Genomic DNA, 11,937 nt, shown 5'->3' with positions numbered 1-11,937 from the left:
CCGCACGCCCCCCCCCCGGGGGACGCCCCCCCCCCGCGGTGTCCCGGCGCGGAGAAAGCGCTCCGAGTCCTCCCGGAGGAAGCCACGCTCCGGGCCGCTGACGGGCCACCACCTGGAGGCCACGTGAACACACAGCGAAAGCGCTAAACGCCAGGAAGGAGCTGCATCTTCACAGGAGCAGAATCCTCTTCCTTAGGAATAACCTCTTGGAACACACGAACGTTTTCAATCAAAGGGCATTGCCATATTTTGTATTCACAAAACCCTGTAAAATTGTTTGAAATGCTATTCCTGTAGTTACTTTTTATCATTTCGATGGAGTGCCTACAGATGCACACACAAAAGCAACTGCCATTTTTATATATGATCGTCTTCCACAACTTAGGAATTAAGAGGGAGAACGGAACATTCAGAACAATACTTTCACACGTATTACGTGGTGTTTTGCTTCATGAGAGTCTTTTCCCTGAATTCTTTTTACTGTTGCGGTCACTGTAACGGATAAGATTTATAATCGCCCCCAAAAAGATCGCATTCCATTGAGCTGTTAGACAACCCTGTGTGAGGTCAGTTTTGCATGACATATGTAATCGAGAAGTTTTAACTGTCTGCTTTACCAGTAAAGAATGTTTTCACTGAGAGCCATTGAAAATCCTTTTCAAAATCTCCTTGACTTGCAGTTTTATTTGAGTGACACATTATTTTAAAGCATGAAGAGCATTACCTATGGTTTGATCTTCTGTAACGTATCTTCTTCAATGACAGAGAGGAACTGAATCGTAGCTACGGTATCTCAATTTCCCATTACCGTTTTTGTGTTTATTCCGCCAAAATAAAGGTGCAAATTTTTCTTAACCTTTTGCCACAGTGGATTTCTGGAAAACTTGTCACAACACGTGTTGTCGGTACTTCAAAGAGTTTTTGTCCCTGATCAGTGATGCAAATTGATACATCACGTATGTGTCCAATGTTCTCATAAAAGCTAAAAAGTTCTTTCTGTAATTCTCTATATAATTTTAAGTTAAAGTATCTTTTAATTCCAAGGAAATGATTTATAAAAGGAGCCCCGGTGCAAATGTGTAACAGTGTGTGTGTGCGCATGTGTATGTGCGCAAGGGTGCAAGCATAACACACAGAAATCACAGCATAGATAGGAACATAATCATATCTACGGCAGCCACTTTTCCAGCTTTGACCTCAGGGATAGAAGAGTATTTAAAAAGAGCACATGTGCCGTTTTATGCCTTCATACTTGCTTTTTGGTACGTATTTCCCTTCTCTGCAATAGTGCACCTTTCCAAGTACCTTTTAGAACCTTGCTAATTCTACAAGACGCCATGGTAGAGTTTCCACATTTAACCTCTTTCCTGTTACGTTCTTTTTTGTCTTTGTGGGAAAGGTGTGTTTCTTCTGCTGTTAACAGATTGTAACATTTTTATCCTACGACTGGGGATGGTAAACGTGTAATTTTTAGTGTTCCGTCACAATCTATGTTGATTAAAAAGTAGCGACTATAAATACTACAATATTCAGAAAGTCAGTAGGCTTGAAAGTGAAACTATGAACATAGTTGAGTCCAAGTGAAGGTCTTGCTCCCAGCAGCCTGGGATTTTTAGCCAGGTCTGGGCTTCTGAGCGTAGAAGGTTGCAGGATGGAGTAGCACCTTAGAGAAAGAAACGTTCATCCTCAGTAAAGTCAGATTCAACGGTCCCTGAGATGAGGTGATCGGTTCTATTAATATAGTAAAATTATATGCAAGTGAATGGTTTATGTATGCATATCATAAACTATATGATAGCATGAAGGCTACGTCTTTTTTCCCCCTTGAAAACAAACTATAAATGTCCATAATGTTAGTAGATGTTACTGTTTATAACATTGTATACATAAGTATTCTGTGGCATTTCAAACTAATCTTTATATTTTTTAATTACGCATATGTGTGATTCACTTGCAATAAGGACTATAGATAATAATTACTGGGGTTGAACATTGGGGGCTTACGAAGAGCAGGATCGCATATTCGATAGGCAGATGTCACTCGTGGTCAGCACCCCTCTCTTAGCTTGTCACCCTGACCTCGGTGTAAATGTGACTTCAGAGAGACCTTTCATGAGGCCTCAATCTAAAATCATGCCCTGTCTCTCAGTCCCTTTACCCCGTTTACGATAGCATTAGTAATACCTGATATTTTCCTGTTCATTTGTTTGGCTTTTACCAGCATCTAACATGGAGACAGTCTTTTCCTGTACCCTGTCTCCCCCTTTCAAATGACGAAAGTAAAACTATTTAGCAAGAGCTTGATGTCCTTTACCCAAGGCAAGGGAACCCAAGGGAAGACAACCCATGGGTTGGGGGAATACACAGCCTCACAAGCCCTGGAGCACTGATTGATCACCCCTGATATCCCGTCTGTTACCAGCTGTTGTATCCTTGGATCTTAGAACAGTATCTTAAATGTAAAAGTCACTCATAGTGGTTAAGGAGTCATCAGTGAGTTAAGAATGGGGCCCTCTGAATGTTGGAAGAATGCATATATACATATTTTAAAACAGAGGTTCAGGAGTGCTAACAGAATTGATCACTGGTGACAAAACATTCGTACGATCGTTTGGGTTTTAAAGGAAGGAGAACAAAGTATTCCACAAGTGGTGACTTGAGTCATTTCCGGGAGCGGTACCGCCTATAACTAGAAGGGGATGGCCCTGGCATCTCCCATGGTAGATTTGGGGTAAAGTGAGCTAAGGAATAATGTCCTCCTGAGAAGCTAACAGTAAGGGAAACACCCGAGATTGTCTGGATCCCAGCGGTAGGTGCTGTGATTCTACAAGATTAAGAATAAGGAAGAACTTTATAGACGTGGTTGAGACCCTCAATCCATTATGTTCTACTTGATTATTCAGAAAGGTACGCTGCTTACTTGTCATGTAATCTAATTGCTTATAATATGATTTGTTGTACGGGTTTTATCTTTATATCAGAATTAAAATACCACTAGCCTCACAGTAGCTATTATTTAATTTACTCTATTTCACATAATTTATTTTAAAATCTTAGCCACTGAGGTTTTATTTTAGAATGTGATACCTCATCATCTGTTAAGTTTAATCCTGATATCTCAAAAATGTGAAAGCTGATGGAATGAAATTTAATCAAGTAATTGGGAGTGTGCCAAAGTATAACTTGTCAACTGAAAGGCTAAGACAGTCAGATGATACTAGAGGCTTGACTTGCACATCGCTTGTGCCTTTGAAACAAAACTAGTGTGAGGAACTGTTGACTTTGGCTTGACTCTCAGTTTGGCTGAACTGACCAGATTCTCACTAGTCACTTTATATCGTTCTTGTTCTCTAAATTAACTCCCATTGCCCAATCTTCCACGCAAGCAAAGAAAGCAGAAATGACCGGGAGTAACAGATTTCCAAATAACCTTTATAAACAGACAAGGATATCAGCAAACATGTATGAGTTTCAATGTTCTTGAAATTACTTTTAAGAGAGAAAATAAGGTTTAAAATTCTCTTAACTTTGATAGTCTTTAAATGTTTATTTATTTTTGAGAGAAAAGAGCGTGAACGGGGCCGGGGTGGGGGGTGGGGGGGTGAGGCAGAGAAAGAGGAAGACAGAATCCCAAACAGGCTTCACACTGTCGGCGTGGAACCCGATGTGGGGTTCAAACTCACAGACCATGAGATCATGACCTGAGCCGAAACCAAGAGTCAGATGCTTAACTGACTAAGCCACCCATGAGCCCCAATTTTGATATTCTTTAATAGCACTCTTTTACGATTTTTTAACATATTGTAAATAAATATAAATATTAAGTATATTTGACACTCAAAATGGCACTAAAGCTCATAGCTGTAAATGATAAGGGGTTCTCTATGTGCAGCCCATGAAATAAATGCCTTTTAACATAGAATTAAATCCCAAGGCATCTTAATCATTTTGTTTTAGATGGGAATAGCAAAGAGGCTACATTGGATTTCCAAGTCACACACATGACTCAGTGAGTGTGTGGCATATATTCATCTGGTCTCATCTCCTCATATGTGAGGAGCACTAGATGATTCACAAACGGTATTTATTTTTTCTTTCTCTAAATATTTTTTTTGAATAAGAGGGTCTACCTTAACCTACTAGTGAAAACAATTATAAAAAATGTGTGCAGTTTTAGAAGTTTAAATTTTATGACTTAAGTTTTTCACTTCATACCTGCAAATAAGTCCCCTAAACCCACTTCTGGATGGGGTTGGCTCAGTCAGTTAAGCGTCTGACTTCAGCTCAGGTCATGATCTCACAGTTCGTGGGTTCGAGCCCCGCGTCAGCCCCTGTGCTGACAGCTCAGAGCCTGGAGCTGCTTCTGATTCTGTGTCTCCCTCTCTCTCTGCCCCTCCCCTGCTCGTGCTCTGTCTCTGTCTCTCAAAGATAAATAAACATTAAAAAAGAAGTTTAAATCCACTTCTGGATGGTTCTCCAAACAAGACTAGGACTTTTACTCAAATAATTACATCTAAGTGTATGTAAAAATACTGTTGGTTATTTCCTCATTATTCTTCCTGTTATAAACAATAGTTAGTGCCTACTCTGACTCAGAATCTACCAAAATATCTAAAACTCCTCAGACCGTATGTATGTGGGGGCTGGGAGTAGTGTGGTGCGTTTTCCAACCAACGCACAAACGTTCACTTCATTCTTATTTCTCGTGCCTTTTTCTTGTCAGGTCTTTTCTCTTTTTTCTCCATATGCTCTTAAATATTGCTTCCTGGACTTTTTGACTAGCTGGGAGCTTCCTGTGGAAGAATAAGTTCTCCATCCTCAAACGTGTAGGGAGAAGAGCCACGTGTAGAGAAGACGGGGTGAGGCAAGCCTTCAGGAGAGCCCTGGGAGCCCCACAGAATCCACGTATCCCCATTCTCTTCACAGGAGAAAAGTGAGATGACTTGAGGAGAATCACATCGTGAGTGGAGGTGGAGTCAGCGTCTCCTTCCTCTTGGTGTGCTTTGGGGTCCAGTGTCCAAAAGGGTCAGGCAGCAAACATCGTCCTCATTTCTTACTACTCATCTACAGTTTACATAACAGAGATATCAGGACACTCATTTTACACTCTGTTGATAAAAGGTTAAATAATAGTCTAAACAATATTTGGCAAATAGGGCAACTCTTGACCACCAAAACCATCCTCAAATACGATGTTGCTCTATGACGATTTGGTAATTTTGGTGCCGGATAACATTTCATGTGGAATATTCAAATATAGTTCGAGGTTTTCTTATATTTTTCCTCAGTGTTTGCTGTTTCCCTAGCAATTTTATTCCATCAAGAATAATGAAGCAGAAAAAAACAAGAGTATTTGAGAGAGTCTGGCACATAGTTCTATAAGAATATGTCTTTTTTTTTTAATTAGAGATAAGAATGTCAGATTCTTTTTATATTGATCTAGTGCATGAATCTGTATCCTTACTCATCTCTAAGCCAGAATATCTTGAAAGCCCAAAAGTGAATAAGCCTAGAAATATGAAAAGCTCTTCATACAACCTGTAAAAAATCCTGTGTAGGAAAAGATGGCGGCAGGTGGCGGGAGGGGGGTGGACGCTGGCAAGTGGCTACCTTCAATGTGAGAAAAGAATTGAGCTTACCATAACAGTTATCATTGTCTGGCACCAATTAACAATATCAAAAATGCTCTTGTTGGTTACAGTTTAACTCCTCTCACAAAATGACTCCAATCTTACAAAACAACCCAGGATGGAAGATGTCTGGAGGAGGAGCCGTGTGAGGTATGACAGTGAGTGGAGAGTTTCTTTTTTCATATGTCATCATCTGGCAGTAAATATCTAAGGCCATGGGTCCCAGTGATCTTCACAAGGATCAAAGTGCTGCTGTTAATAAGACAAATCATATAGTACCTCAGACACGTTGAGACCAGGATATCAGTATGTGGGAATATGGTTACTGAGTATTCTCTCCAGCAGAGGGTGTGGAGGCCCTGGGAAAGAATTTACATCATTGCCTCTCCCTTAGTTGTTTGAATCAAGTGTAGGGAGAGGATGAACCCTCCTTTTAAAATAAGAACGAGGAGTTACCCAGACATCAGCATCATTTAGCACTGCTGTTTCCAACCTGTTGTATGCGTAAGGAATATGAGGAATGCATTGTGAGAAATGTTATATTAAATTGTGAAAATGTTAACAGGGTCACGTGCTAGCCCTTAGGGTTTTTGCTGTTGTATTGCCCAGATGTTTATCACTTTGGGATATTGCCCACCAGCCATTCTCCCTAGGAAGCATCCAATTCTTATGCCCCAAATGTCTCAACTCCCTCAAATAATGCATTTTCCATGGGGCAACTGGGTGGCTCCATTGGTTGAGCATCTGACTTTGGCTCAGGTCATGATCTCGCAGTTCATGAGTTCGAGACCCCCATTGGGCTCTGCGCTGATAGCTCAGAGCCTGGAGCCTGCTTTGGATTCTGTCTCCCTCTCTCTCTGTCCACCCACCCACCCACACTGGCTCTCTGTTCTGTCTCTCAAAAATGAGCAAATGTTAAAATTTTTTTTTAAAAATAATGCATTTTCCATTGTAAGGCACTGCTATAAAGGCTCTGTCTTTTTTCTCTCTCTCTCTCCTTTATCCACATCATATTCCATTCTGTTTTCTTTGGCTAGATTCTTATTACTCAGATTCAATTCTTGAAGTCGCTGGTTCTTCCAAATTGTGTGTGCAATTGTGTGCTCTCCAAGCCCACTGATAAAGACAGGAGTGGTGGAATTGTAAGATTGAAATGGAGAGGGTAGGCTTAAGAGATGGATATCCTAAGCTGCCCTTCATGCCTCTACCACCAGCTCTGCAAGTCCCTGATTTTCTTATCTCCAGAACATGGAGATTAGAACACAGTCCCTCAGTTCTTAATTCTGATTCTTTCCACAAAAGTAAGCACTGACCAACATAATGTGCCTAAAGATAGTATGATGGAGGTAAAGATGGTCACATGATACAACTCGGTGGAAACCAATTAGTGAATCCATAGAAAATAGAACTTGTGTTGTTTATTCGCTTCCTTTTTAGGGAGGTTTCCTGGCACGATTCTACTGGTAAAAGAATTTGAGAATTCTTATTAAAAGCATTTTTAGTATAGTAATATCTGTGGAGTAGCTGGTAAATTGTAGCATTAACAAATAGGTTAAAGACAATTTCACAGGTTGGGGAATCTGGGTGGCTCAGTTGGTTAAGCATCTAGCTCCTGATTTCAGCTCAGGTCATGATATCGTGGTTCGTGAGTTCAAGACCTGTGTCGAGTATCACACTGACAGTGCAGAGCCTGCTTGGGATTCTCTGTCTCTCACCTCTCTTTCTCTCTCTCTGTCTCTCTCAAAAATAAACATTTTTTAAAAAGACAATTTTATAGGTCAATACAACTTTTCTCATAGTTTAATAACTTTAAAAAAAATTGTTAGTGCCTAACTGTACAGACCTAATCAACAAAAATTATGGTGTCTTCATAAAATACTGTTCAGTCATTTTTTAAATATAGAATATTTAATAACATGGAATAAACCATGCTAAGAACAAAGTCAAGTTAGAAAAGGTTTACCAGAGGATGACAGTTTACTTAGGAAAACAGAAAAACAAAAAAAAAACTTCTTACCATTTCTAGCCCAAGTTTCAGTGTCTAATATTATTCCTCACTGAAAGTAACCAGAGCCCCTTCAAAACAAGGCTGATTCCAGGTTTAGGAAAGGGAAATACAAGGTGAACCCAGGTTATCTTGTGACTGAAAGTAAAGAAACTTTCAATGACCAATAAGGTCAAGAGCCAGGCTGAAACATGGATGGAACTGGAGGGAGTTAGGCTAAGTGAAATAAGTCAGTCAGAGAAAGACAGATAGCATGTATTCATTCATATGTGGAAGTTGAGAAACTTTACCGAAGACCATGGGAGAAGAGGGAAAAAAAGAAAGTTACAGAGAGGGAGGCACACCATAAGAGACTTTTAAATACAGAGAACCAACCAAGGGTGGAAGGCGGGGTGGGGAAAATGGGTGATGGGCATTGAGGTGCCCACTGGTTGGGATGAGCACTGGGTGTTTTTTTACTTAAATGATGACTCACAGGAATCCACTCCCAAAGCCAAGAGCGCGCCATATGCGTTGTATGTTAGCTAACTTGATGATAAATCATATTTTAAAAAGAAAAATAAAAACAAATAAATAAATAAAAGAACCAAGTTGATGTGATCCCCCCTGGCACCATTTCAGCATGAAGATTATAGTTAATGGAAAGACGTTGGGTCTATAAAATTCCGTTAAGTCCTTCATGATTTTCAAATGAGTCATTAACATTTTGTCACCATTTGAGGTAACGATTAAGCTGACTCTTCACTTTGAAAGCTGGGAAGTAAAGGGAAGCAGTATGCATTTACCCTGCCTTTCCCACAGACCTTTATTTCTAGTAACCAGGAGCCCTAATAATATGTGAAAGCTGTACTTTATGGAGGAGTACCACCTAATAAATGTTGACGATGATAGAAACGTAAAATCACCATCTAGAAGCCCCTAGTGAAATTGCCACCTCACGCAAGGATTATCAACTGGTGTTAAAATTATCAAATGTTTGATTGATGGGGAAGTGAATTTTCTATGTAGTTTGCCCAAGACATATCAGAAAAGATGACGCTGTCATCACAAGTGGGGGAAACCATGACTGCACCATGAAGAATAAGGCCATCATCACCCCAATTCATCAACCACTGGTGGTGTATCAACCAGGTACTGCACGCCTCCTGGTGGGTTCGCTGTGGTGTCCACGTACAACTTGCCAGGTCGTCTCTACTAGAACTTTAACTTGAATCTGTCAGCCTTTAGATGAAACTTTCACTTTGTCGGAAATATATAGAAGTTAAAAGTCCAAAAGAAGGAATCAGACAAATCCAGAAGATGAAACATTTTACAGGATAGATCTATGGCATGAAAGGGGGAGACTCTATGAGATTAAGGGAAGGGTAAGGACTACAACTAGATTAGTGTGCCTTGGACTAGATCCTGATCTGGATAGACAAACTCTAAATGGTATTCTGAGGGCAACTTGTAAAATGTGGTCTGGGAATACTGAAAATTGTGATTGATTTTGTCAAGTGTGGTTAATATTTTTAGCTAGGTAGAAAAAATGTTTAATGCATACTAAACTATCCCAAACATGTTAATGCTCATTAATTACAAACATGTTCATGGCGGTGGAGTATATAGGCTTTGGAGACAGGGCTGACTTTGACCCCTGATTTCATTTTTTACCAGGTGGTCAAGGCATGTTAACTCTATGCCTTAGTTGCTTTCTCATGCTATACCTACCTTAGAGGTAATGGGAATTACACAAGATAATGCATAGTTTAACAACTATCTCCTGCACTTTCCCATTAACCACCCGATGGTTGACCTATTTTCTAGCATAATTTTTTTAATCTCTTTGTTCCCATTTTAAGCTTTCACTAGATTTCATCCTTATTTCCACTCAGGGTTCTTTTATTCTCTGTGCCTGAGGGCTCTGAGTGAAATTCTCCTTTGTTATCTCCACGCCACTGAGTACTCTGATTATACATAATTATTCACTTCTCTTTGGTCTTTTTGTCACTAAAGAATTCAACAATCCCCACCACTGTGTCACTTGGTGGCTGTTCATTTAGGACAATACCTTTTTTCTTATCGACTTCATAATCGCCTTCAGCTCTGTGTTTCCTCAAAGAATCCTGCGTGCTTTATTTTTTTTCCAATTCTTTTTTGACATAACATAACAGAGAGTGTAATATTGGCTTCAGGAATAGAATTCAGTGATGCATCACTTACATTCAACACCCAGTGCTCATCCCCACAAGTGCCCTCCTCCATGCCCATCACTCCCCTTCCCCCCTCTCCCCCACTATCAGCCCTCAGTTTGTTCTCAGTATTCAAGAGTCTCTCATGGTTTGCCTCATTCTGACTCTTTCTGTCTCATAAAAGAGAGACAGATTTTCTCTCATATAAGGGAGATTAGTTTTTCTGTTTGACAACAGCTACTTCTCAGATCTATTTCTTTATCTTGCTCCTCAGTGGAGTCTGAAACACTTGAACTGCCTCGCTGCCACTCTCCAGTTCTCTCCCCAGTTTGGGCTCTGGCTTTTGTTGCCTTCAGTTATCCGAAACAACCACAATAAGGTTTTCCTCAACCTCTTCTTCTTCTTCTTTTTTTAATGTTCATTTATTTATTTTGAGAGTGAGCAGGGGAGGGGCAGAGAGAGAGGAAGAGAATCCCAAGCAGGGTCCACATTGTCGACGCAGAGCCTGATGCTGGACTAGATCTCACAAACCATGAGATCATGACCTGAGCTGAAATCAAGAGTCCAGTGAGCCACCCCGGTGCCCCGACCTCTTCTTTCTTAACTGAATCCAAAATCCTCGTGGTGATCTTTAACTTCCGACCTTTTCAGTCACTGGTGATTGTGATCCATCTATCTTAGTTTACCAATAACTGGCTTTCTTACTTTTCCAGTAATGTCTTTAACTCTCTCATTTGATTGCAGCTACTTGTCATTCTCTCCCACCTGTCCCTCATTTGCATGTGATTAATTCCTTTCCATGTTTTGATCATACTGATTTTTCAGTTCCAGCAATTTCTGTGCAGAGAACAGAAACATTCTATTTTCTGCAGCAAATTCGCCCAAGAAAACAGACTCTGATGAAGAACCAATGTTGAGAGAGTAAGTGAAAATGATGACACAGCAGAGGTCATTCATTCCTTTTAAAAATCTCCTACTTTGTTCTGTAGGGATCTGAATATCTAGATCAGTATATAGTTAGACTCGTTAATATATAGCAAACTGAGTTGGTTAGATCACAGGCCTCCCCCCCCCGCCCCCGCCCAGTGTAAAGAAGTCTGCTTTTCGGGGACTCCAGAGGGGCTCACATTGCTTCCAAGCACCTTAACCATCATCCTGGGATCAGGTCTCAGCTTAATCCCTTGCTCTCCCACGTTTCCTTAGTGGCCCTGGAAAAGAGACCCAGAGCTCTAATATCTTCATCTGTAAAATCAAAAAGAAGCTAATAGTCCTTCCTAAAGGTAAGACAATGAAAAGTTCTGTAAAGGTACTTGTGTATTTGTTAACCACCCCCTTCCAGATAGAGAAAGAGTAAGTAGGGAAAACATGGAATTACTTCTACCAGGAGTGGGTATGCTTTCCCATTCATCTAATGTCTACAAGACCTCCCTTCCATGGCCTATGGAAGTCAATGGTCCTCCCCAGAATTTCTCCACATTCATTTTGTTTTCATGAGCATCTTTATTCTAAGCTCCTTGTTTCTAATGGATTAGGCTAGTTTATGAACCACCACACCACTGCCCTGTCCCACTACTTGGTTCCTATTCTGCACAACATTGACACAGATGTCAAACTTGGACCCTTCTGTGGTTTCATCACCCACCCTAGCCTCCCCCAAAACCAATGCCCAGCAAAAACAAAAGTCTGCCTACAAGGTCTTTCTTTTGGCAGCCAACTTTAATAAAAGTTGTGGAGGAAATTGAAAGAAATATTACAGCAAGACAAGTTCAGTAGAACATTCCAGACCTACCACTGTCTATCCCTAGGGAGTTTTTGTTGGCCACCTTGTTCTGTGCTGTACCTCCAGGCTTATGACATCGTGCCAACTTTATGCTCCCTGTTAAGAAGTTAGTGTTCCCTAAAACTCCAAATTTTCTAAGTAAAGCCAATTCCCTCTTTTCTGTCTATAATCACAAACTTAGCCTCTTTACCAAATCCACTGAGATCCTCAGTAGGTAAGAGTGGGGGCTTGTCTTCCTTAGAAGTGTATATAGCATTTTCACCATCCATTACATAATGGCTTGAGTTCGTAGTGAAAATGTGGCTATGGTATCAGTTTTGTTTTGTTTTGTTTTTTTAATGCCATTAACCT

The sequence above is a fragment of the Crocuta crocuta genome, unplaced genomic scaffold, assembly GCF_008692635.1.
Source record: "Crocuta crocuta isolate KB4526 unplaced genomic scaffold, BGI_CrCroc_1.0 scaffold20, whole genome shotgun sequence".
In the NCBI taxonomy this organism is placed as follows: domain Eukaryota; kingdom Metazoa; phylum Chordata; class Mammalia; order Carnivora; family Hyaenidae; genus Crocuta; species Crocuta crocuta.
The sequence above is the reverse complement of the archived record's forward strand: the minus strand, read 5'-3'. Positions refer to the sequence as shown.